Source organism: Opisthocomus hoazin, chromosome 1 (genome assembly GCF_030867145.1).
Source record: "Opisthocomus hoazin isolate bOpiHoa1 chromosome 1, bOpiHoa1.hap1, whole genome shotgun sequence".
NCBI lineage: Eukaryota > Metazoa > Chordata > Aves > Opisthocomiformes > Opisthocomidae > Opisthocomus > Opisthocomus hoazin.
Genome location: NC_134414.1, coordinates 77,633,163 through 77,658,214, shown reverse-complemented (window position 1 = coordinate 77,658,214; position 25,052 = coordinate 77,633,163). Strand labels below are relative to the sequence as shown.

At 40.8% G+C, this 25,052-nt stretch overlaps 1 protein-coding gene across 13 annotated transcripts in view; it reads right to left on the bottom strand.

Annotated features, from left to right (window-relative positions):
• Positions 1-25,052, bottom strand: part of INPP4A (inositol polyphosphate-4-phosphatase type I A) — a 137,257-nt gene that overhangs the window by 55,647 nt on the left and 56,558 nt on the right. For all 13 annotated transcript variants that reach the window (XM_075427018.1, XM_075427038.1, XM_075427092.1 and 10 more), the window contains one exon: positions 1,747-1,809. The gene's annotated coding sequence lies outside the window, so the exon portion shown is untranslated. The remainder of the gene's footprint in view (positions 1-1,746; positions 1,810-25,052) is intronic.

Here is a 25,052-nt window from a genome sequence, read left to right as displayed (position 1 = left end):
ACTAGTCAGCATCTCCTTCTGGAGGTTTTCAAAACAATCTCCCTTTCTCCACAGGGAACTCCAGCATCTTCTTAACCAGCACTGTTCACTGGACACCTAAAATTCAGATGCAAGTTAAGCACCTAAGACAAATGAATTGAACACAACCCTGGCCATCCACATGAGCTTAGGAATGAGATTTTAAATGGGGAGCTCATTCTAGGGAGGAAGGAATTTGGATGGGCCAATCTATTGCTACTCAGAACTAATAGTTTGCCTCAGTGATTCAACTCAGGTTTACACAATATGTCATAAGCCAGTTCTAAATAGGAAAAAAGTAAATTCTTGAGTGGAAGAAGCAGAAACTGAGAGCTCTGAACGTCACATCCACAAAAACTTTGAAACTCATTGACAGCATACAAAACAACACTCCGCTTATGGATATAATTTATGACAGTCAAAAAATTAAAGAGGGCAGTTTTCTAGTTCGTACGAAATCACAGAAAAGTTGAGGTTGGAAGGGATCTCTGGAGTTCATCTAATCCAACCCCCCTGCTCAAAAGCAGGGTCACCTAGACCAAGTTGCTCAGGACGGCATCCAGTTGTGGTTTTTGTTGCAGAGTTACATTTAATCAACTAAATTCTTCAAACATATTCTGTTCTTTCAGCTGTATTTTTATGTTTGAATAACTTAGCGTCGCATGAATGAGCAAGAGAGTATGAGCTCTCTGGAATTCCAGGTCTCTTGTCACGAGCTTATCCTGGCCTGGTTGCTGGATCCAGGCAGGCAGGCCTCGGCACCAGTGTGAACCGGGAGATAAGGAGCCTCCTACTGTCAGAGGAAGCTGTAATTCTTTCAGATAAGAACTGCTAAAGTCACGGCCTGTCTGGAGACAGAGGAATAATCCAGTAAGGAACAAAAGGACCCCAGACCAAGAATTACCATTGGACCAAGAGGTGCGTGCAAGGCGCATGAGGAGTGCAGGTACAGCTTGTAAGGGTATAAACGCCCAGGGATTTCTTTGTTCTGAGTCCCTCTCTTAAAGAGGCACCCAGTTCGGACCATTTCTCTTCTGTACCTTTCAATCTATTTCATTAATTAAATTACTTTATAAGCATAGACATCTGAGATTATGCTACGGGAAACCTAGGGTCAAGAACATTTCTTTGACAGTTTTGTACAAGTGGTTAAGGGGATAGAGAATCACCAGTCTTTCTCAAATAGTACTGAATGTCCTAAGATTTGGTGAAATAAAACTTCCATCAAAATTCTTTTCCAGTTTCCAAGTCTTTCCATCCTACTAATTTTTCTTTCTTTCTTTCAGCAACAGGTTTTCCTCGGTTTGTTCTTTATGTAATGTGACGTTTAATGGTGTGTAAGTCCATTAAACCTAACTGCCCAATGAAACAGAACACCTACAGAATGTGCTTGCAGAGATTTAGGCAGGATGCCATAGCCCCTTCCCCCAAATCCTACAAATACGTTATCAGAGAATAACTAATGTGTTCACACAGGTACAGTTAGGTTAAAAAGTCCAGTTGTTTTTCAGGTAAAATCTCTGTAGTTGATGACATCCTTAAACAGGATCAATCCTTGAGAAGTTAAAATAGGGTCAGTATCTTCTTTGTTTTGAAACTATTTCTATTTAAACATCACCCAGCATAATTTTCCAAGGCTCTCTAAGTTTTCAACTATTCATTTAAGTTGCAATATTGATTTCTCATGTAATGATACATTTTTAATTTAATTACACTGATCATACTTACAGAGGGCTCTTTTCCTCATGTGTGGAGGGATTTTACATTTCATAACATCAGTTAAGTCCACATCTAAAAAATTAACAAAATAATCAACATAAGTAATCAATCTTATTATACAGCATAAATTACAAAAAACAGGCAGGTACCATTCTCAGATTAACCGTAAATTTAACTTCTGATTACTAGCTCTCACACTAGAGTTTACTGAAAATAGAAAGAGTCTGATCCTCTGTTGGACCTCACCCAGCCCTAGTCATAGCAATAGCCAGTCAGAGCAGGAGCACAAAGAAATAAGTGTATGCTGAAAAGGACTGACTTCAGGTCAGCTTTGGTGAGTGGGTGGAATGGCTGTCAGAAACATTTATTAAAATCTTTACTGAAAGGCTTGGTGCTATTAAGAAAAAGGAATGTGTATGATACACTGAGCATGAGACAGCATTTGTTATTATGCCTGCTTTTCTATAGTTAAACTTCGTTAAATTTTGCTGTTTGGAAGAGTTATAATCGCCACTGTCAGGAGAAAAGATCCTGTGTCAAAACACAAGTTCAAAAGGTCAGGATGTAGGGCTCTGTCCATTTGGTGAGATTACTATGCGAGAGAGGCTTCTATGAACAGCTAGCAATAAACATACAGGAAAAGTGAATAATTTTTAAATCTATTACAGGTTAACTGAAGATTTGTATTTGCTAGTGATACCACCTCATTCAAGTACATTCGCACTAATAAGATATGCCTTTTAAGACCTCCTGTATGCCGTACTACTATAAAAGAGACGGGGAAGTCTAGTCTGAGCTTTTTGATTTAATCACCAGCCATTCCAACTACCCAAGATTGCTTAAGAACATAGGTATGAGCTGTCACCGCTTATGGAAAGGATCTTATCTCACCTAAACTGCATAGGAAGCAGGTATTTGATCTCAACTCACTGCCCAGGTTCTCTACATAGTCAATGGTGAGACACAGGCACTTCTAGAGCATGAGTCACCATTTTCCAGGGTAGGTGGGATGAATCACCCCATCACTCACTCTCTCTCTTTCTAATTATAGGAGTAATTTAGATGACTAGGTTAGGCCTGGTGCTGCAGCTGGGCAAACTTTGAGACTGTCCTTTTCTACAGCCATAGTGCTCTGGGTTTACGGCATTTGACTGGGTGAAGAGGCATGCCAAAGCAGAAAATGCAACAGCAGGGAAGGCCAAATATTACTGATACATCTATATGAAGAGAATAATAGAGAAAGGGAGAGTGTGACAGCTTCTTTAATGCTTTAAAAAAACGGGGTGCAATCCTACTACAAGTTTACCATCATCTCCAAGGGGGAGTGAAAAAGTAGTTGTGGGGCGCTTATTGAACTGTAGTTAGTTTTACCACTCTCTAGACTGTAAGGTCCACTCTCTGAACCTTACAAATTAGGGTTCCTGTTCCTGAAGATTCCATTTCGAAACATCAAGAGGGCTCCTTCAGCCAACTGCACTCTTCAGACAACATCTTGGTAAAAAGTTTCTCTGGCTGACAACGTTTCAGCAATACACAAAGAAGTGGAAGTGAATACTGCTTGATACTTGTAAGTATTTTGGACCTACCACATGGCCATGTTTCCACCTAACATCCTATTAACTGTACCATTATGGACAAAACAACGGAAAGGATGAAATGCCAGACTATGCTAAGTTATGACTATGTTGTCTTCCATGTAACACCACTATCTCTAGTATACTAGCATACAGACTTTTTTTTTTTTAACCTCCAACCATAGAAAACCTTGGTAGTGAAACAAGATTTGCCATGCTGGCTTAAGACCAATCTTTCAGCAATTCCACCGTCCCACAGCTGCTTCACAGAAGCTGCAAGGAACTTTATTGACTATGCTTCAGGGTCTGAGGTGAAGGTCTGGATCAACTTATCACTCACGGCTGCAGAGGCAGCCCAAGAGCAGAACGTCAGCTCAGAGCACAGCAGCTCCCAGCATAAGCCTGCTAAGACCAACACTGATTAAGAGTTACTTTTTTTAGAATCTCACAAGGACTTCACTCTTCTGTCTCATTTGATGAATGTCCTGAATCTCACACAAATCACAACAACAGGAAAACTCCGAGCCATGAGCTTGACACCTTGAGTCAGGTTCTTCCTTCTGCCCAAACTCATCAGGGTGGTAACACCAACTACATCTACTGCAGATGCATTGGTCAACAACAGAGTTTCACTCCCCTTTAGTTATCCCATGATCTGGGACATCTAACTTACCATGCACCTTGTGGTGCCAGCATCCATTATGGACCTTTGCCTCCAACTGAAATGACTTCCCCACCAAGAACATGCTGGGCAGGTGCTAGTCCATCAGCTCCACAAAGAGGCTGTATTTCCCCCTCTCAGTCTGCCCCTTAAATCTAGGTTCTCCTCTCAAGCTGGCTCAATGTCCCCCTCTTCCACTGACCAGAATCTTGATTACCAAGGACAAAAATCTAAGCTTGCCCTGAAGAGTCTTCTTGCCACTCTCTGAAGCCCTCCTCAGGATTCTGAGCAAGTGGGTGACCTCAGCAAGAACAGGGAAAAGTCTTCCAGAAGAAAATGAAATAAACCACCGCAAGATACAATGAATGTATTTGTGCAGTGTGGAAATCCCCAAATGCAACCATTCAGTGATATTTAGATAAAAGGCCATTTCAGCCGCAGAAAGTAGCTTTCTTTCTCTTTGCTTTCCTGTGCACCCTCTCCCACTTGCTTATAGACAAATCTATAAGTCACAGACTTTATTCTTGATCCTTCCCCCCTATGAACTTCAGCACTCTCAATTAATCTAAAAACCTAATTTTATCTCTTTAATATATTTGAGTACTTTTAATAGAAAACTGCAATTTAGGCCACTTAGGTCTTTGTGCAAATTAAGACTATTTGGCTATATTCACAACTGGAATACAATTAGCATTCTTAACTTAATGAGCTATTGTTTTACTTTCACTTGTCATCAAATACTTCTATTTCTTCAGTACTCCTATGAGCACAATAATATGCACACCCACATGTAGAAGTAAACATTTGTAACACACACTCTTGCTAACTAAAGAAGAAAAAGCACAGCTCTGTTTCATTTTGCAGAACAGCTTTGACCTAGTTGAGCACAGCATAATGCCATGGAAAATGACTGGTTTTGCTACAGAGCAGTTTGAAGTCCAACCCTCTCGGCGTAATCTACTGTTTTCCCAACAGAAACTGAAACAGCTTATAGATGGTGTTTACTCTAAATTATTCTTTACCCTCTTCACAAGAAACGTGTTGGGTACATGGTGGTGAAGTTTCCTGTGCACGGGATGACATTTCTCCTCATGACCTAGGGCTCTCACACTACCCATACAGACACGCAAAAGCCCATGAGAACAGGGGACATATTTTCTGTTGAGGAGTTTGGACTGGAAACGCATTTCTGAATTAGATAGTCCTTTGGACATGCTCCTAAAGCCTGCCTCTTCTTAAGCCTTCTTTCACCATAACCATGACGCTCACAAGGCAGAAACAGCATTGCTCAAACTGGAAAAAACAGAGAGTTTAACCCCCTCTCTGAGCTCCTCCTGCCACAGGAAAGGGTGAGGCAGGGGAACAAAGGCAGAAAAACAGAAAAAAAACCAACAGTTTATGACTTGAAATGGAGATGAACTGGCCACACCTTCACTTTTGCTAAAGATTACATATTGCTGTTGATTAGAGACAGGTAGCAGTAAAATATCCTCCAACATACAGGCAATGAGAGAGAAGGACCATAGAAGACACAGAGGGATAAAAGCACTGAAACTAGATCTGTAATCAGAAATTTTGGGCATGCTTGGATTACATCAAAAAATTTAGGGAACTATCTGATCTATCTGCCCATAATCCTCATCCACTTCACAGACTAACATAGCACTAGTTAAAGCCAGTGTGTTCTGGTCAAAGCAATCAGCAGTCAGCACTGTCCTCTATGTGTTTGATGGGATCTCTCATTCTGCTCTGAAATCACTGGGTTACAGTGAGCTTCACCTGTGCAACAGGGCTGCACTCCAGGGTCACAGACTAGCCAGTCATTTACTTTCCTTACACGACATTTTCCTACATGGAAGGAAAGCTCCATTAGTTCACAGGCGCACTGGAAAAATCTCCCAAGCACTTTTCATTTTTACATGGCATTGCTCTGACTTGCTGCGATTCCTACGCTTACTGTTTAAAACATTTACATAAATTAAAAATACATAGCAGCATCAGAGGACAAAGCAGAAATGTGTGACTTCTGTCTCTAACATGTGTTTTCAACAAGCCATAACTAATTGACTCAGGAAATGAAACAGTGTCAAGTATTTAGAAAATTTAAAATAAATGTTAGTGTGGGAGTAATATTCCACAAAGACTATTAACCAGGACTTAGGCAGCATAGCAAAACTAGAGTCTCATGCTACTAATACAAATCTGCTGATGCATATCTCTCCATCAACATCTGTTGCGTCGTCCTGAACTGTGTTTTGTGTGTGTATTTCTGATCCATATATCCTTTTTTCTTACATAGTGCATGCCAAGACTATGCCTAATGGCCTTGATACTGGATGACTTTTCAAATGAAATAATTCTTTTTTGGTTCCAGATATCTGACTCCTCTGTGCTGCTTTCACTTCTTCTTCCTGGAAAATAAAATTATTTGTTTGTTTACTCTGAACTTTCTAAATCAATGGGACAGAGGGTTGTTGCGGGCCAAGATGCTGACTGCAAGGCTCTTCCCTGGATTCCTTTCTGGAGTCCTGTAAACAAGTGGTGGGATGCTGACAGTTTGGAAGCATAACCATCCAACTCCACCCAGACCAGGAACAGTCTGTGCTTCCCACCACTGTTCCCATTTCAGCACCTCGGTGGGATATCTGTCCTACTGAAAGGAACCCTTTTTCATGTCAGTCCTACCCTGTGGGTTAACACTCAGCTCACCCTGCAAGCTATAGTAAGGGGTGGGGGAGGTGTGCTGGTTGAGTGTCTTGCCCTTTTCTGAAAATATTTTCCTTGACAATCTATTTAGACAGCATGCAGACCCCACATTGCTGGCCCTGTCAAAGACTTCAAACTCATTCAGAAAACCCTGCCCAGACTCCTAGGATATGGGCCAAAGACCCCCAGAATTTGGTTTGCTTTCTTGCCCAAGTCGTGAGGAGAAACTGGAGCTTCACACAGGGTTCTCCACCAGCCAGATAAAGGTAGATGTGAGCTGAGATGACAGCCAAAAGGGAGGAGGGTTGGTAGGTTTGAGGAAGGATGGATTGCTGAGCTGCTTCTCAAGAAGTGGTAGGACTCAGGACTAAACAGAGCAAAAGATACCACTCATCACCTGTCAGCCATTAGCTATGCCCCAAGACAGACACAGAAAGAAGAAATAAAACCATTTCTGAGTGGGCCTTGAGCCTTTATATACTCTAAAACGTTTATACATTCAAAAATGATTCAGGAGCACACGCACTGGGAAGGAGCAAGAGGAGACTCGGTGATGACTACAGGGGCCGTGTTAGCCTGTGTTTGCATCGCCCAAAGCAGCAGGCGCACTCCGGGTCAGTGGACACAGCTGTGCTACCCCAGCTCCCCCTGCGCCCCATGCCTCCCTCCCACCCGCACACACAAACACACACACATCCTCCCGGCCCTTCACAGCGCGGCCACAGCAGCCGCGCTCTGAGCAGGGCCAACCAGAAGGGGAAGTGGGAAGTGAAGTGGCAGGGTCTGATGCACTCATTTGTCCAAGTTTTTCTGCTATAGGCAAGGAACTGCTGCAGACATCCCTTTTTCAGAAAAAGAAGTCACAATTTCATTTCCCAACAAAGCCAGAAAACATTAAAAAGTAATTTTTCAGAGGTCTCAGGATGTCACCGTCTGCCCATTGCATGCCACAAGGAAGAACACTACTGACGCTCTTCAGAAAAAAGAGGTTAAGATGGTAACTTTAGAGAAACCAACATTTCCACACTTTAACATCAACAATAGTTTCATTTTAGTGACTCTGCTGATGAGAATTATCAGTAGCAGACAGTAAGTCTAGAACTGAAGTAATAAAAAAGAAACAGGAAAACCTAAGCAAGGCCCAGTGAAAGAGCTCATAGAAAGCTGTAATTTTACCAGGAACACAATTAAGTTTCCTGACCAACGTATATGCTTACGTACTTTTAACATGTAATAAACTGCACCTGGATTTTAAGAGAAGGTACATTTCACCACATTTGCATAAAGCAAAGTCCACGTCAAGTATAAACTGAATTGTTGCTAATAGGACCCAACAATATAATTTATTAAATGGATTCTTGTAGCAGAGCGTGGGTGAGATTACATGTATTGACAGACATGGGTCATTCTAAAACATACTGGAAAAATAACTGAAATATATTGAAACTTGCCATATTTGATTGCTGAATTTAAAAGGTCTAAATCAGTAACACAAAACTGGAATAAACATAATAAAGTATATGACCTACAAAAAAAGTAGACCATAAAAGCCTTGTGTGTCTTTGAAGTGACCTCATAAGAGGAAATCAGACCAAATACCACTGAAATATTTCTACAAATTTGATTATAAATCATTCTCCAATGTAAGATCAGCAGCTTTCTATTAGAATATCATATATTTCAACAAGTGTCCCCTGCTTGTGAAAACTTCCATGAGGTTTCCCAGTTTTACTGAAATACTATACTCTTTGTGGAAGTGTGATTGACAAAGGAGCTACTATAGAAAATATAGGTCTTGTAGCAGATATTATGATGCTAGCTCTAAGACAGAAAAGACAAAGATAAAACAAAGTTTGGAAAGAGTAACTAAAGGTGTTTCTACTACTCTGATCAGTTTAATGTGTAAGCTGAGCAAAGGTATGAACACCTGTGGACAAATAAAAACGTTGTAGGTACTCAGAAGGTTCATGTCTCCTCACTCCAACATATTACAGAATTAAGCAGTCTGTTCAGACAGAGAAGGTAGCAAGTACTTGTGTAGCTGCAATATTCATTGTGCAACACTTTATTCTGCTATAACAAGATTCTCATCTACTAACAGACCAAATATAACAAACACTTCAATCCAAAACGCAGAGAAAAATTAAGACTCCTATAGGGTATGGCCATGGATTTCTGGAGCCCAGGGCTTCTAAATCAGTTTTCAAATCATTGAAATCACAACCTACTGGTTTGTTTTCAGCAACTAGTACTGATCAATCTTTAGACCTAGTTTAGTGGGCTTCAAAAGTTTATTTTAAAAAGTAACACTGCAGCAGGGATAGTAGCAACGACCACAAAAACATATAAATGCTATGCAACGACAAACAACAAATATTAGTGCTGAGCTCCTTGCAGCACTCAGTGCTCAAAAATATGAGCTTAAATGTCAAAGTTTTGTCAATTCTCCAAGCACTGACATGCCTTATAAAACTGGTGTGTTACTACAGGCCAAGTTTATCTGAATCTCACTTTTTTTAAAAGCAAATTTTGCAAGGATACAGAAAAGCCTGAAAATGTGAAGGATGCATCCCAAATTACTTTCCTTTCTTAAAGGTCATGACTAACTCACTCTCATGACTGATATATTTGACTGTCAATTTTTGCACGCTGAAGGCAAGCAACAGTGATGCTGGCTTCTTCTATCTCCCGGTGCCTCCCACTACACTTTCTCAGAAATTCATAAGCATGCTGCCTATCTCAGTAGTCAAATCTCCAAAGCAAGGCAGCAGAGATGATGTTTCTGCCCACAGCTACCTGTCTTGCTCTTCGGCCACAGATGAGGACAGGCACCTGCATTTTCAGCCACACAAGTTTATAGTCCACCATCTCATCAAAGCCACGTTCAGCAACAGGTTAAACTAAGATACTGAACCGCATCTCAATGTGGACCCACGTTCCTACACCCGCTGCCTCTGCTAGAGAGGCAGTACCTTCTGGCGAAAGGGCAGGACCAAAAGCTGAATATGAAGACTGAGTCAGAGCAAAAGGTTGATCCAGCCCAGAGTCTCCTCTCTGAGAGCAGGCAGCGCTAGAGACTGAGATAAACAGTATAATGAGCAGTACTGGTATTTTGTGAGGCACCTCCAGGTTTGCACTCCCAGATTCAACTGACAAGCAGCCTAGGACCTTTCCGAGTGGGGCATCACCCGCAGACCTCCGTATGTAACGGTCAGTGGTAACATGACAGCTCATGCGTTACCAGAGTTCCGCCTTGGCACTTGCAGCACTGTTACCCTGTAGCCCTGTAATACCATGTTGCCATCACTAGTGACTGGCCATAAGCCTTGCTAGGGGGGCTTGCAGATCCTGAGGACTTAAGACTTCTCAGGCTTGCTCTGTCTGAACTTCTCTTGACCTGCCTGCAACTTTGTTTTAGCCTGCAATTAAACTTGGTTTAGTTGTAACAATAATTCTTCCAACTGCCCAGATGTCTGTGGCTAATTTGTTTTTACTTTTGTTTATCTTTGCATAGTACCATCATCACTTTACAGCTCTAACACAGTGATGTAGTATAGAAAAACACAGGCCTGCTATGATAGCAGAAGCCTTGAGAAGTGGAGACACAGGATGGAGAGGAGTACAAGCATGGGATAAAAAGAGAGGGTATAGACAACTCACCCATGGTCACTTAAAGAACTGCAGACTTGAGGCTGGACAAAACCAGGTTTAGGGGTAATAAACAGTACAAAGTAATATCGAACATGTATCTAAGGTACCACATATAGTAAATTTGGATGTAACTTGGAGCTGCAGACCAATGAAGAAAAAGTCAAGTTTAAAAGCTTGTGAGCAAACATAAAAATGACCCCAAGAGGATCCTAGAGTGAAGACGAAACTATCAACATGAACATCATATTTCTCCTGTCAGCATCTGAAGTCCCTCAGCTGCTGACAACTGCTGGAACACTTCCACATCCCCACCACCAGAACGAAACCACCGTAGGACCCAGAGGAGTGGGGGAAGGGTGAGCATTACAGCTGGATAAAGGGGTAGACACTTTCACAGAAACACAGAATCACAGAATAGCAGGGGTCGGAAGGGACCTCTGGAGATCATCTAGTCCAACTCCCCTGCTAAAGCAGGTTCACATTTTGTGTGATGCGTGATTTTAACGGTATTATTATTTATTGAGACTTTCGCCTGCACAGAAGCATTCTCTCTTTTCCTGTAATTATTAGATCTGAACAAGTAATGATTCCTGGATTAGACTGTAAAGACTTTAATTACAACAACAACAACAGCTTCTTGCTTTTAGATATAAGGTGCGTTTCATATTTGCCCATAAAAAAGATTCTGAGTGTAACAGCACAGATGCAGAATTTAGTGCCATTCTTCACTGTTTATTTGTACCAGCAGATGCTGTTGTCATTTTCTGTTTTAGGACAGAAATTGTTCAACAGTTGGGACCACTAATTCTACTGTTTCCAGCTTTTTAAGGTCACGCAAATCTCATCTCTACAGCTTAAATTTAGAGAGTTTTTCTTGACTAAAGATGCAAAAATGCGAGCTAGACGTAACATTGTCAGGACAGTTTGTGATCACTGGGATAACATCTATACTCCAAGCACAATCTATTCGCTTCCATTGAAAACATAAAATGATCTTCTGCCCACAGTGATGTCACTGTGAATCACAGACATCAGTGTAATACATCTTTGTTAAATAGCTATTTTAAAACAGTAAATGTCAGAAAACTAAACTTCTTGTTTGAAGTGAAGCAAGCTAAAACTACGACAAAATTAAATGGGACATTATTAAACTCTTCTATCAATATCTTTTAATCTTCTCTGATGTGAAAACTCCCTGAAAATTTTCCAGAAGAACCCTTTGGTATAAAGTAATTTAAAGCTTCTGATAGTAGGCTTGCTTTCCTCAGTCACGTCCCACCAACTCATCTGCATAGCTCATGGACAATTTAAAACCACCAACTTAAACATTATAAGAGCCGAACAGCTATGATTGTCAAGACCAACTTTTTTTCATTTTATATTATTTACATCTGTTCAAAATTGCACAAATAATTCACCTAACATTCTAAATTTTTCCACGTTTGGTCTTAATTTAGAAGTAAATTTGCATTTGGAAACCCTCTCCAGACATTTTCCAGTTCTGAAAAGGGAAAGTCTAATAATAACTTCTTTATCCAATTAAGAAAAAAAAAAAGTAATCTCTTTCAACAAAGAAAATAAAAACAAACTGTAACTGAAACTCTACATGGCAAACAGTTCTTTATGAGGTACACACAAAAGAAACCCCAAAACAACCAAACAGGCAGTTTGCTAACCCCATTCAAAGTGCGTTAAAGAAAAATCAGCGTCTGACATTATTGATGGGGATGAAGCCAGGGACCCCTGGTTGAAATGCAGAACACTAGCACCCAACCCAAGCCCTGCAGATCTTTTAATACTGAAGCAACAACAGTGTCAAAACTCTACGAAAATTCAGGCTACTAAGGCATGATGCAGAAACAGTGCTATTTATGTGCATCCAACAAGCACTTTGTTAACTCTTCCATTCTGAACAGCTCTGGCTAACAGATCTGTACAGTATCTGAACAGATACTGGCTAAGTATCCAAGGGATGGCTCTGTGGTAATAGAGATACAGATTTTAAGGAGAACTCCACGCACAACGAGCTACCAAATCACATCCTTATCTTGGCTATTAAATCATCCAGGTGCTCGATAACCTCAGGTATGCAGCTTTGGTTCACAGTAAAGACTGTGAAAGCGACAGAAATACACTTCTGCTGTACTACAAGCTTTTGCATGACCAAAGCCTCACAAGCAGTTTAGCCAATTTAAATGATCGGTACTATAAACTCTGATCTTGCAAATGAATGAGCGTTTTCAGAGATCCAGAGGGCGTGAGAAGGTATAGACGTTTGACTGCACAGTCAGGTAGAAGGTGCAAAAGTTAACATACTTGCTAAAAATTCCATTTTTAAAGTATGACCACTACACAAATGCACAGTTTTGCTTGCAGTTCAACTGGTATAAAAGCAAATGTCATGGAACTGCAGCTGTATCTCCCTTTAACAACTGTAGATAAAATTACATTGCCTGGGAGTGGACAACAGTAGCATCCAAAAAACATCTGCTTTCCTCCCCAGTGACACCCCCAGGTCACTCCTGCATAAGTGACAACAGAGTTTGCAAACACTTCTCCAAATGGATTTTCCTGATGTGATCTGTCATATTGTAAAAGGTCTCTCTGATCTGACAAGATTACAAGTAAGACTGCAGGAGTTAATAGCAAAAAATACACTACAAATTTCTCCTCATTTCTGGGAAGGCCGTGACCACTTGGTAATCACTGTGTCTGTTTCTCAGGCACCTTTACAACCACAATCTTTGCAGCACTCATGTTCAGATTTTCCTTTTTTGATCACTAATATGGAAACTGATCTCAGGACAGAAGATATCATACTCTTTTTCTGTTATATGATTTCAAAGTGAAAACATTAAGTTACAATACGCCAGTGCCATCTCTGTAGTGATGGATGCAGCTGGACATAGAAGGGATCTTCCCTATTCTGTGATGCTCTTATTTAGCATAGTGATTCAGTCTAGTCTAATGAAAGATGTTTTGTAATGGATGCCAAGTACTTATCAGTACTCATTGGTGCTCCTGGGGAAGAGGAAAAAGGACAGTTTTTAAACAAGACCCAGAAGAGCAACTCCAGATGACTGGAGCTGTGCTGGGAAAGCTACAAGCTGCTTTTACTGTAAGGCTTGAAGAAAAATCATGACAATTTTTTTGTCTGTGCTTGCCTCTTCCCTTCACTGCACAGCAAGCTCTCAATTACAGACAATCTGGAGTACCACCAAGTGCATTACTCCATAAAGCTGAATAACTATCAACACACACATATGGTAAAATACAGTCACTTGAGACCACTCATGCCCAGTGCTCTGGGCATCTGTTTTGTCCATGGGGATCCATAACCACTGCTCCCAGAGTCACTTTTGCTCCCAGCTATGCCTTCCTGAAAAATCCATCCTCAGGAACTTTTTCTTTCCATTTTTCCTCCTTCCGCATCAGATACCATCTGAAAGCATCGCTCTCCCAGCTTTCCTTCTCAAAGAAAGAAAAGACTGTGTGGCAGGGTTATTTGACTTTATAACTACCACTTAACCCATCAAAGCAAACGGGTTAACACAAATAACCCATTTTTCATCTGAGGATAAAATGCACCAACAGGCATCATACTAAACAAAGATGATTTGTCATACTTCTGAATCCAAAATAGAAAAGGCTTTTCTTCATGTTACACTATATGGATTTCAAAGCTGATTCATAGAGAAATAAAGAAGAAAATATTAAAGTTTGTAATTCAGAAACAAAATGCTACCTTTCACACTAAGTGCTACATGTCTGAAATGTTTACAAAAGCCATTTTTTCAGAATTTCTCTGCAACAGCCATTTAAGTATACTGTTATAGAATGCACCCTTGAACTAGCAAAGAACTCACCTGTTTAAGAGTGCATCAGTTAACCTAGAATATTTTGTATTATCTCCTACCTTAACGTTCAAGAGATTAAAAATCCCCAAAACGCTAATTTCTCTTTTTACTTCATCCGTATTTATACAGCCTATAAACTATAAGACAATAACAAAAGCAGCAATAACATTTTTTTTCACTAACAATGAAAACATGAGAATCATTTACACTGATAAATAATGGCAATTCTATGCCTAGCTTAAACCTTCGTAGACCAGCATATGAAAATACTCACAGGTCTTCTGCTAAAATGTTAAAAAAACATCACAAAAAAAATCCAAAGAACCAAACTAAACTATTTATGTATACATACACACACACAGACACATAATTAGAAAGGAAGAAACTCCTATCCCGGTAACAGTGGACGGAAGGAGGATTACATTAAAAATTGGCTTTTGCTGCAGAATATGGGATTGAGCCAAAAAAAATGGAGTCTGGTTGTTTATCATCTTTTCTCTGTTCCCATTACCAACAGATTATTACCAAGATATTAGAATCACTAACTCAACACACTTACATCTTTGTTTTTACCAGTCTTCTTTCCTAATGCTGTTACATTATTTCTGTAAAGAAAGTGTTAATTTTTTTCCTTTCCTAAAGGCTATTCATTTTCTTCATAGTAAAAATCATAGAGTTCCTGTATTAACCCAAGCTCGTGCATAAAAAGAAAGCGAATACAGGGAATCCCAGTTACTTATAGAACAAAGTTGCTGTAAATATTTCAGGCGTGTTTTCCTCGCGTTTCTGTGGCAGTTTAGCTAGAGGAAAAGTTTTCCCTTTCTCTAAGCGGAAGACAAGATCTTTACCCCACACCTTAAAGCACAATGACAACCTTCAAAAAAGGAAAATCAACAAAAAGTAGCTCACAGTGGCTGCTTTCCCTCCCACCACTCGTAAAAATCACAGCTGGTGCCTTGGGTCAAACAAGTTCAGCTTCTGTAGTTAGGCCTTGCTCATCTAGTGTTCAGTCTTCACTGAAGACCAAGGTACCTGTCTGTATTAACAGGCATGTTTACTAAACAGAGCCTGGCCCCCTTATGGGATGGAATTAACAAAGATGAGAGTGCTATCTGAATAACAAAAAACCCCACCCTAACATCTCAAGGTGGAGATCTCCAAGTCTATGGAATGAAGCTCCCAACCAAAGCGGTGGAAACCCCATTATCCAAGATGTTTCCAGGACACAATACCAAACCTGCAGGTTTACACAGCTGGAGTTTCCTCCACACAACCATTCTTCTCTACACCTCCACTTTATCTGAGAATATCTGGCAGCTGCCTGGGACAGCTCCAAAAATCACCTTCTCAGAAATCACAGCAGATTTGCCTGAAGTCAAGTCGCCAGCGTGAACATGCACAACCACAGTGAAAATGCCTCCTTTCAGAAACACCAGGTCAATGTTCAAATGACCCACTAAAATAGCTCAGTGTTAACAGCCGAGCAGCACTTTTTAATTCTTTTTCTTTGTTTGTCCATGTTAACATGGGCAAAAAGTCAACAATAAAGTACAATTTCAGACAACTTATTTTTTAAATGCTTTCAAGGAGAGCAAGCTCTCACAAGGGCCTGAGCCACAATACATCTTTTAGACTATCTCATCTTTGTGTTCCAGGAATTTCTGGGGTCAAAGTCTAGAGGCAGCTGCGCTAAGATTTTTTTTTAATATGGAAATGACAGAACCGTCTTGAACATAAATATTCCCAAATGGATATATTTTTGTTTCAATGCAAAATTAGCATAAACACATTAGAAGAATAAATTCATATTCTCTCTGTCATGCTTGCCTACAAACCCCCAAAATACCTTGGCACATTTTGTTTTTACTTTTTATAGCATCCAAACAGAAAACATACTATTAAAACATACTATTAAAAGTATCATGACAGAAAGATCCAAGTAAGTTGTAACAACCTTCTCTCTTGTACTGCATACAGTTTGGCAGAGATACAGTTCATACAGACCCTATTTAACTGCACAAAAATATTTCATTTTTTATTACTGTTTAAGAATCTGTGTGAACAAATCATAACGACAGCATTTACCTCGATTAAACACCACACTACAAAAAGGTTAAGCAAGCAGCATACTCTCTGGATGGGATTCACTTCACTGAACTGTACTGAAGTTAAGCAAAATAGGCAACTAGTTAAAACTGAGTTGAGAGGGATAGGAACCTTAACTCTTTCTGACTTTCAAACAGCTATCTTAAGAGACTATGAAACAGGATTAAATTTGTATTCCAACAACTCACGTTTAATAATGTTCTACAACAGTTCTTGGGCAGACCAGGGAAGTATTCCAAATGTGACTATACTCGTTTGTCTTTTCCTTTGCACTTATTTCATCCATCTCCCCCATCAAAAGAGTTGTGATGGGAAAGAAAGGTTTGCTAAAAATTCCTCTGTTTCTTTTTCTTCCTCAATGTGAGGAATTCTTTCCAGAAACTTAGAGCCACAAGTTCATCAGACCTGATCTTCTTTTTTTCCTCCAGAAATCTCTTCAAGTGGTGTTCTTACAGTTTTTCTGGGCACCCTTATAGGTGACAGCCATACAGGCCTGAGATGCTCCAAGTGTTGTCTCTCAGGAAGCGGCTTAGACAAATTTTAAAATTAAAACCCCAGTTTACTAGCCAGAAAAACATGACTTGGTGCTAAATAAAACCCAGAATACAGAAAAAGACCAAACCTAAACTAGGACAGATTCTAAATCTAAGGGAGTTGACCATGACTAATAAACAATAAACCTGAAAAAGCACTCACACATTTTCACTCTTATGTTCTCAGTCCTCCCTCCTTGCCATCTGTCCTCTCGGACTGTCATTCAAAGTACTGTTTCCAACAGAATACTGCCCTTCCAAACTATTGAAAATTCAGTCCATAAACAGTGTTTTTTCTTTACTGTTGCAATTTTCCAAGGAAGGACTGTGAGATCATCACACAATTGTTTTTACCACAGAACAATAACAACTTAGTACTACTATGTAATAATTAATTAAAAGAAGCACAAAAAAAAAAAAAAAGAGAAGCCGTACTGTTCTCCTCTATTCTTCCAGGCACTTAAAAACCTCAGAAACACAGACTAGGCACTTATTAACAAACAGATAGCTAGAGAACTAAACACAGCATTGCCAGAAGTACATTGAAAAGGTTTCTTGCTGTGGCATTTTCCTCCTGTTAATTTATGGGTAATTCTGCCAAAGAATGACCTGATCAATGTCTTAACAGCTGATAAAGCCACTCAGGACTTGCAACAGAGCAGAAAGCAAATTACTCACCCTTGCTCAAAGAATTCAGCTCCTCTTTGAACCTGGTGTTAGAACAAACCAGCACCTAGGCAAAGGGCCGTTCTTCCCCAACACACAGTTACAAGTTTAAGCATTTGTCAAACTAAAGAGATATCTGGGGCAAGGGCTGTCACTGACTGTAAGTACCACACCCGTCACTTGTCACTACAGGCACATCAGGGATCTTCAACCAAAATTTTCCCTTCAGAGCAAGCTTTTTTCTCACTCGTCTTGAGTTTGCTGCCCAGCAGTCTGCTTCTAAATGTATCTTTGTCACAGGCTAAACTTTACATGTCTTTGTCCAGCCCTGCAAATTCACTTGATGCCTGATTTATCACACAGCTTTCCCCATGCAGTATAGGAAAACTGCAGGGCAACACAGCAGACAGCAGGTATCATACTGTATAGGAGTGATGGAAAAGCACGAGCTGCCAAACGGCCCAAGTCCAAAGAATCCAAGCAATCACTGCCCTTCATAAATCTTTAAGCTCTTCCTTAAATGTACATTAAGCATTCTCCTACTGACTACTGTCATATCACTACCTTGGTTAAGTATTTTATCCATATGTTTGGTACACAGACAAACTCCAATCACTACTAAGAAGTGCTAAATATTCAGTTCACATCATCTCTAAAGCATATGTCTGGACACTTCTGTTTCTGTATTATAACCTTCCCACCATACCACACTGTTAGATGTAGACTTTCATTAGTCCTCTGATGGACTACAGACATCCTGCTTGTTAGCTGTCACCTAGCTGGGATCAGCCACATTCCAATGCTCCCCACGACTCCAGCAGCACAGTTGCAACAATTACATTGCCCACTTTGCAAGTCTTCCTGACATCTCCGAGGTAGCTGTTTCAGACTCCTCTTGTAATACCACTCCTTTGATCATCCCTGCAGCTCTTCTCTGCATCTGTTACATACTGAGTGGAAGTTTCTTGGACATTGCAACAAGTGTTTCACACTTATTCCAGACTAGGTCCCGGCCCAGATGCACTCAGCTGAGGTGCCCTCCCTCAACTGGAAATACCTCTCCTGACGCTTCTCTGGATCCCATCCATCATTTTCATGATGGTGTCAAACTGACAGGCTAGAAGCAAACTTGAACCCACTTACCCTCATACAGGCCTTTCTCCTTCAAAGTCTTCCATTCCTTAACTCCCTATTCACAGGAAAAGTTGTCGCGTTACTTCTTAAACTGAGGCTGCAGCACCATCCAGTTTCAAGCACTCAGCACATGTATCAGAGTCAGATGCCTAGGCTCTGTTAACAGTCAAGAGAGAAAGGCAGGAGCTGGGTGCCTAATTAAAAATCTGCCTCTTTCCACCGATTATATAAGAGCTTAGACTGCTAATTTTGCCACCAAGGTTAAACACGGTAAGTGAATTCCTGTCAGCGTGCAGCCGGACACTTTGTTGTGTTGAAATCCATCCCTTTAGTATTACCTAATTGTACAAATAATTATATAGTCATTCTGTCTAAAACTGTGTTCTGAAAATTAATATCCGTCTCCAATCAGCAAGTTTCAACCACCTGCTTTCAACACAACATGACCACCAAGTCAACTCAACCAAGGGGAAAAAAAAACAAAAACCCTCAAGAAAACCAAACAAGTCAACTCCCAAAGACTAATTCACCTCATGTATCTACACTCTGTGATCTCCCCTTCTGCCAGTTCTTTGCGTGAGTTTACAGTTCTTACACTAACCTCATCTTCCTCCACCTTGAACAGTAATTTTGATGCAGCACCCTGTTAAGTGGTTCAGTAGAATCCAGTGAGACCAGATGCAGCACATTTGTTCTTTTTCTAGAAAACCTACTTTCTTATTAAAGAAAGATACTAGGTCAGTCTGACATGACCTAACTTAGCAAAACAGATCGCGTTTCATCCTCCTTCCACTCAACTCCCATGTCTTTAATTATTCATTCCTTAAAAAAATTTTCTCAGGCCATTAAGGTCAAATTAGCAAGCCTGAAGTTGCCTAGATCACATTTTCCATTTCCTCAGAGATACATATAACATTCAATAGTACCAAGTTAATAAAAATCCTTTAAAAAAATCTTAGTAACGGATCTATTATTTAATTACACGTTAAAAAAAATGCACCTTTAAGAAATTCCCAATATGGGAATTACCAATACAGCAACTTAAAAAGTCACTCTGACAGCCAGAAAGCCTGATTGCTTTTAAAATATGAGAGATGCAAAAACTGGGTGATGATGATGCTTCTGAGATTATAAAAAAAGCTATGTGAAATGATGACTAAAACAGCCGAGACTTCCTGAAAGCTCCCGAGACCCCAAAATCAGAAGATATTCAGCAAGATATAGCTAGGGCCCTTGTTTAATTTGACATGGGAAATCCCAGTGTGAATCTGATATACTTCTGGGATCTGTGTTCTGCAAGCCTCTTTTAAGAGCTGCACAGTACCTTAAATTCCCACCATTCAGGACAATTTCTTATATTCATAAAATGTTGAATATGTTCATGTAGACTTTTTGATTCATTGGGTCACTCAAGTATGCTATATCTGGAAAAGCTTTTGTCTGAAGCATGATTTTCTTGGTAAAACGTACAGGCTTTTTAAAAGGATAAATATGTTAACCAGTTCAAGAAAACTGTTTAACAGGATGTAAGAACCTTTCTTATTTTTTCCCTATTCTTGTTGTTTTAACACTTTTGTCTCTCTATGCATTTGCCATATACATGCCAAAATTTTGCAAAAAAAACCTTAAAAGCACACAAAACATTCCCTTAGTCTGCAATTTTAAGCTCTTTTTTGACCCAAATTGGCATTTCTATGCGTTGAGCTGAAAGCAATCATCTTATTAAAATGTGATATTTGTGTATGTTGCCTCCTTCAGACAAATTGGGCCTGAATTTTAAGACACCTACTTACGAATTCATTCTTCAAACAGTAGAAGTGCGCGTTGTGCATCCCGATGCTTTAGAAGTAGGTTTGTAGCTGTCTGTACATGCCACACAATGTTCAAAACAGGCAGCCAGTTACAATTTCTTCTGAATATCATGGCTAAAACCTTCTACTTGGGCTCTGCCTAAATTAACACCTACAAGGCACCTCAATAAACTCTGGTTCAGCAAGGCAACTGAGCTTAGGGACAGCACACAAGCACATGCTTAACTATAAGCTTCAGTCCTACAGAATGAGCAGCAAAGTTAAGATTTCTCCCGATTCAGACTTTAAGACTGATCTGCTTCCTGAGAGACCTCAGCTCACTGACAACTGCTCCTGACTTCACCAAGGGCTGCAGATGCTCAGTGTCTACAAAGGACTTTTACTGAGATGTCTGAGTTCAGACTAAAGATATGTATCTGAAAATTTGAGCTCAGGTATTTAAAGCCTATCTCCCCTGCCCTCCCCAGAGTTATGAGAAATCATGCACTAAAGTTAAAAATAACTAGGAGCTTTTCTGCTATTTATTCTGCAGAGACTAGCATGCTAGCAATACTCCAGTCTGAGGCATACTACCACTGCAGATATTTGTCTTTTGTTACAGTGCTTCAAGCTGTGGTATTTCACCCAGCCTTGGAGACCATACAGAGAGTTGGCAAGTGTTTGTACTGTGCAGTCCAGACCTTTTGATGTATGGAGGTCTGGACTTGAGGACCCGCATGGTCACTACCTATCTCACCTTCCTAGCTTTATGGATAATACCACTGGAAGTAGGAAACGATCCACATGCCAAGTTTCCAAGAATGAAAGTAGTATGATAGGCAGCTGATTTTGAGGGTTGGTTTAGATGGTTCAGATTAAGTGCTAATACTCTCAGTATGTTTTAGTGAAACTATTATTCCTGAAATCCTCATAATGATTCTGTGGTGGTTCATCTATGTAACTCCCAAGGACAAGGCTGAGATTATTAACAATTAGGTACTGGGCATCTTGTAATTTAAACACTGTAGCAGTTTTAAAATTAAAAAGCAAACACAGGAGTAAAATGAATATGTTACTGAAATGAAGGTAAACTGATACAGTATAATGATCCCAACACTTTAAAAGCCTTGGTGTAAGAGTAGCATGTAATTCCAGAAAACCCTTAATTTATGCTTGTGCTTGCACAGAAATATAATGTAGGTTAAATACTTGTAAAAAGAGACAGAAGTCGTCATAGTAAAGAAACAAAGTAATAACCCACAGATCACTGTAGTCTCCAGATACTTAAAACATCCAAAATTCTGCTGCCGCGTTCTCCCTGACTCTGTCCCCTCGTTCTTATTAGCTATGCATCATCACGTCCTCTTATCCTTCTTTCTGTCCCTCTCCCTGCATTCAGGCTCTGTTCAATCTGATTATGCCTTCATTTAAGCTGTTATTCAAATTCTGTCCTTCACCTCTGTCTTACTGCTAAAGTCATGGTTAACTCTGCAGACTAGAATCAGAAGAGTCAGAACACCTAATGGAATGCAGAACATTATTGAAAGGCCAAGTGCCTCACATTATGCAATAACTGCACATGTAGTTACTGCAATTATACATACCAATCCTGCACGGTGCACGCAATCAATCTAGCACTAACAAGAGGATGATGAACATGATGGTCTAAGAAAAAAAGATCACTGCACATTTAACACAGCCACGCATTTACACATGGCCTGCTCTGCATTCTAATATATTTCACAAACTGGCAAGATGGGAAAAGTAAGAGGGGAAGGAACAAACTAGCGAATGCCAGGTTTTGTTAAAAAACAAATTGTAAAGACAGTAAACTTGCAGTAAAAGCTAACAACAACAATCATGAAGCAGCTGTCTGTGCTAATAACAATTACTTCTCCTTAGTCAGTCAGTCATGCAGCTTGTCCATTCGTCACCTATACCAGTACGTGCTTTAGCAGGGCGCGTTTTCTGGAGATGTCACCCAGAGAATTGAGTGAAGAGAAAGCAGGGACTGGTACATAAAAAGGGTGTCACTGGAGATAAACTCTGTTTTATACACACACTTTAAGGAGCCTCGATCAAAAAAACTATGTGGAGCTTTACATATGCAACACTGAGTCTGACTCTTAATCAAGAAGCCACTAAATTCAAACCAGTTGAAAGAAAATATGCATCAAAACACCAGGCAAGCAGGCAAACAGAAGTGGGTGGCATTCTCTTTTCTTTCTTTCCTATTTTCTCTCTAGATGTAATCTAACACAAAGCTTCAAATGAGTAGTGGGATCTGTCTATATGGAGTTGATTGCACAGCCAGGGCCGTATGCGAGACACGCTTAATTAGGATGATATGCTGTCCCTGTAGGGAAGCCCCAAATGCTGTTTTTTCCCATCTATTGTTATGGCTTTCTTTGAAAGTGTAGAGACAGATCCCACAGGGGAGAAGACGTAGCTGTCCTGGGGAAGACAGACAATTCTTTTTTAATTTCTTCAGCAAGAAACAGCACTGAACTGGATGGAGAAGCACGACTGCCCCAGGCATATCTTTTCCTGTGCAGACAATGATCAATAGAAGAAAGAAAGATTATATGAATGACCAGTATTACTGCAATTCATTTTAAGTCACAGTAAAGCTAGCTACAGGGTCTGGTAAAGTTAATTTGCTGCTGGCAACTTCATCCCTGCCTTCTTAGGATTGAGAAAGATCTGTAAGTGCATGCCTGGTTCTGAAGTTGTTCTCCAACAAATGGTTCAAGATAGTGAAAGCAAAAGAATTACACATAAGGCCCTGGAGCATCTCACTGTGCCCTGCATTCCATTCTGCCCTAGTTAAATAACCCAGTCCACGGTATCCACTGCTTGCTTTCATTCCACATATGGACACAACCACGGCAGCACAACTCTCTAGACTTTTCAGTAATTGATCCTCAGTCTGCATTAAGACACACATCTGATACATGAAAAGCAACGCTGCATTTGTTGACTGTTTGCTTGATCTCAGAAATGAGCTTGTTCTCTCTTAGCATGAGTTGAGGAAAAACATCTCTGAGAAATCACTGTTCACCACTGACTCTAGCCCAACATTCGTTCCTTGCTGAACTCTGTAAAAGGCACTGAGGGCACTACATTAGCGATGAGGAGGCTGAGGGTTCCCCCCTCGGTTTCTGCACAGGATTACTCACTTGACTGTGAGCATCATGTTTCACTTCTTCCTGCCTCCTATACCCAGACCAGCAAAATCTCCTGCCTCTACCAGAAGACTCATTTTATTGCTGTTTGATTCACACTGCCTTGAGGTTAAGGCCATGTCCCACACACTACCACCATGGGATGCTGTGAAGCGAGGAGTTTCTAGTGAAACTCAAATGGAGGAGAAAGGTCTAGGGAAGGTGGAAAGAGGGACAGTCCACTTGGGAGGAGTACAGCAACGTTGTCAGAGCATGCAGAGATGCAACAAGGAAGGCTAAGGTCCACCTGGAATTGAATCTGGCAAGGGATGTTGAGGACAACAAGAAGGCCTTCTTCACGTACATCAGAAGCAAATAGAAGACTAGGGAAAATCTGGGGCTGCTGCTGAATGAGGTGGGTATCCTGGTGACAGAGGATGCAGAGAAGGCAGAGTTACTGAACGCCTTGTTTACTTCAGTCTTTAGTGCTAAGGCCAGCCCTCAGGAATCCCAGGCCCTGGAGGTAAGAGAAAGAGCCTAGAGAAGGGAAGGCTTTCCCTTGGCTGAGAAGGATTGGATTAGAGATCATTTAAGCAATCTGGACGCCCACAAATCCACTGGCCCTGATGGGACACACCCATGAGTGCTGAGAGAGCTGGCACATGTCATTGCTCAGCCACTCTGCAGCATCTTTGAAAGGTCCTGGAGGACAGGAGAGGTGTCCAAGGACTGCAGAAAAGCCAATGTCACTCCATTCTTCAAAAAGGGGAAGAAGGAGGACCCAGGGAACTACAGGTCAGTCAGCCTCACTTTCATCCCGGGAAAGATGATGGAGCAGCTCATTCTACAGGTTGTTGGAGGAAAAGAAGGTTATCAGGAGTGGTCACCATGGATTCACCAAGGGGAAATCATGCCAGACCAATCTGATAGCTTTCTACGATGGCATGAGTGGCTGGGTAGATGAGGGGAGAGCAGTGGATGTTGTCTGCCTCGACTTCAGCAAGGCTTTTGACACTGTCTCCCATAACATCCTCCTAGGGAAGCTCAGGAAGTGTGGGCTGGATGAGTGGTCAGTGAGGTGGATTGAGAACTGGCTGAATGGCAGAGCTCAGAGGGTTGTCATCAGCGGCGCTGAGTCTAGTTGGAGGCCTGTAACTAGTGGTGTCCCCCAGGGGTCAGTACTCGACCCAGTCTTGTTCAACTTCTTCATCAACGACCTGGATGAAGAACTAGAGTGTACCTTCAGGAAGTTTGCTGATAACACAAAGCTGGGAGGAGTGGCTGATACACCAGAACGCTGCGCTGCCATTCAGTGAGACCTGGACATGCTGGAGAGTGGAGCAGAGAGGAACCTGAGGAAGTTCAACAAGAGCAAGTGCAGGGTCCTACACCTAGGGAGGAATAATCCCATGCACCAGTACAGGCTCGGGGCGGACCTGCTGCAGAGCAGCTCTGTGGAGAGGGACCTGGGTG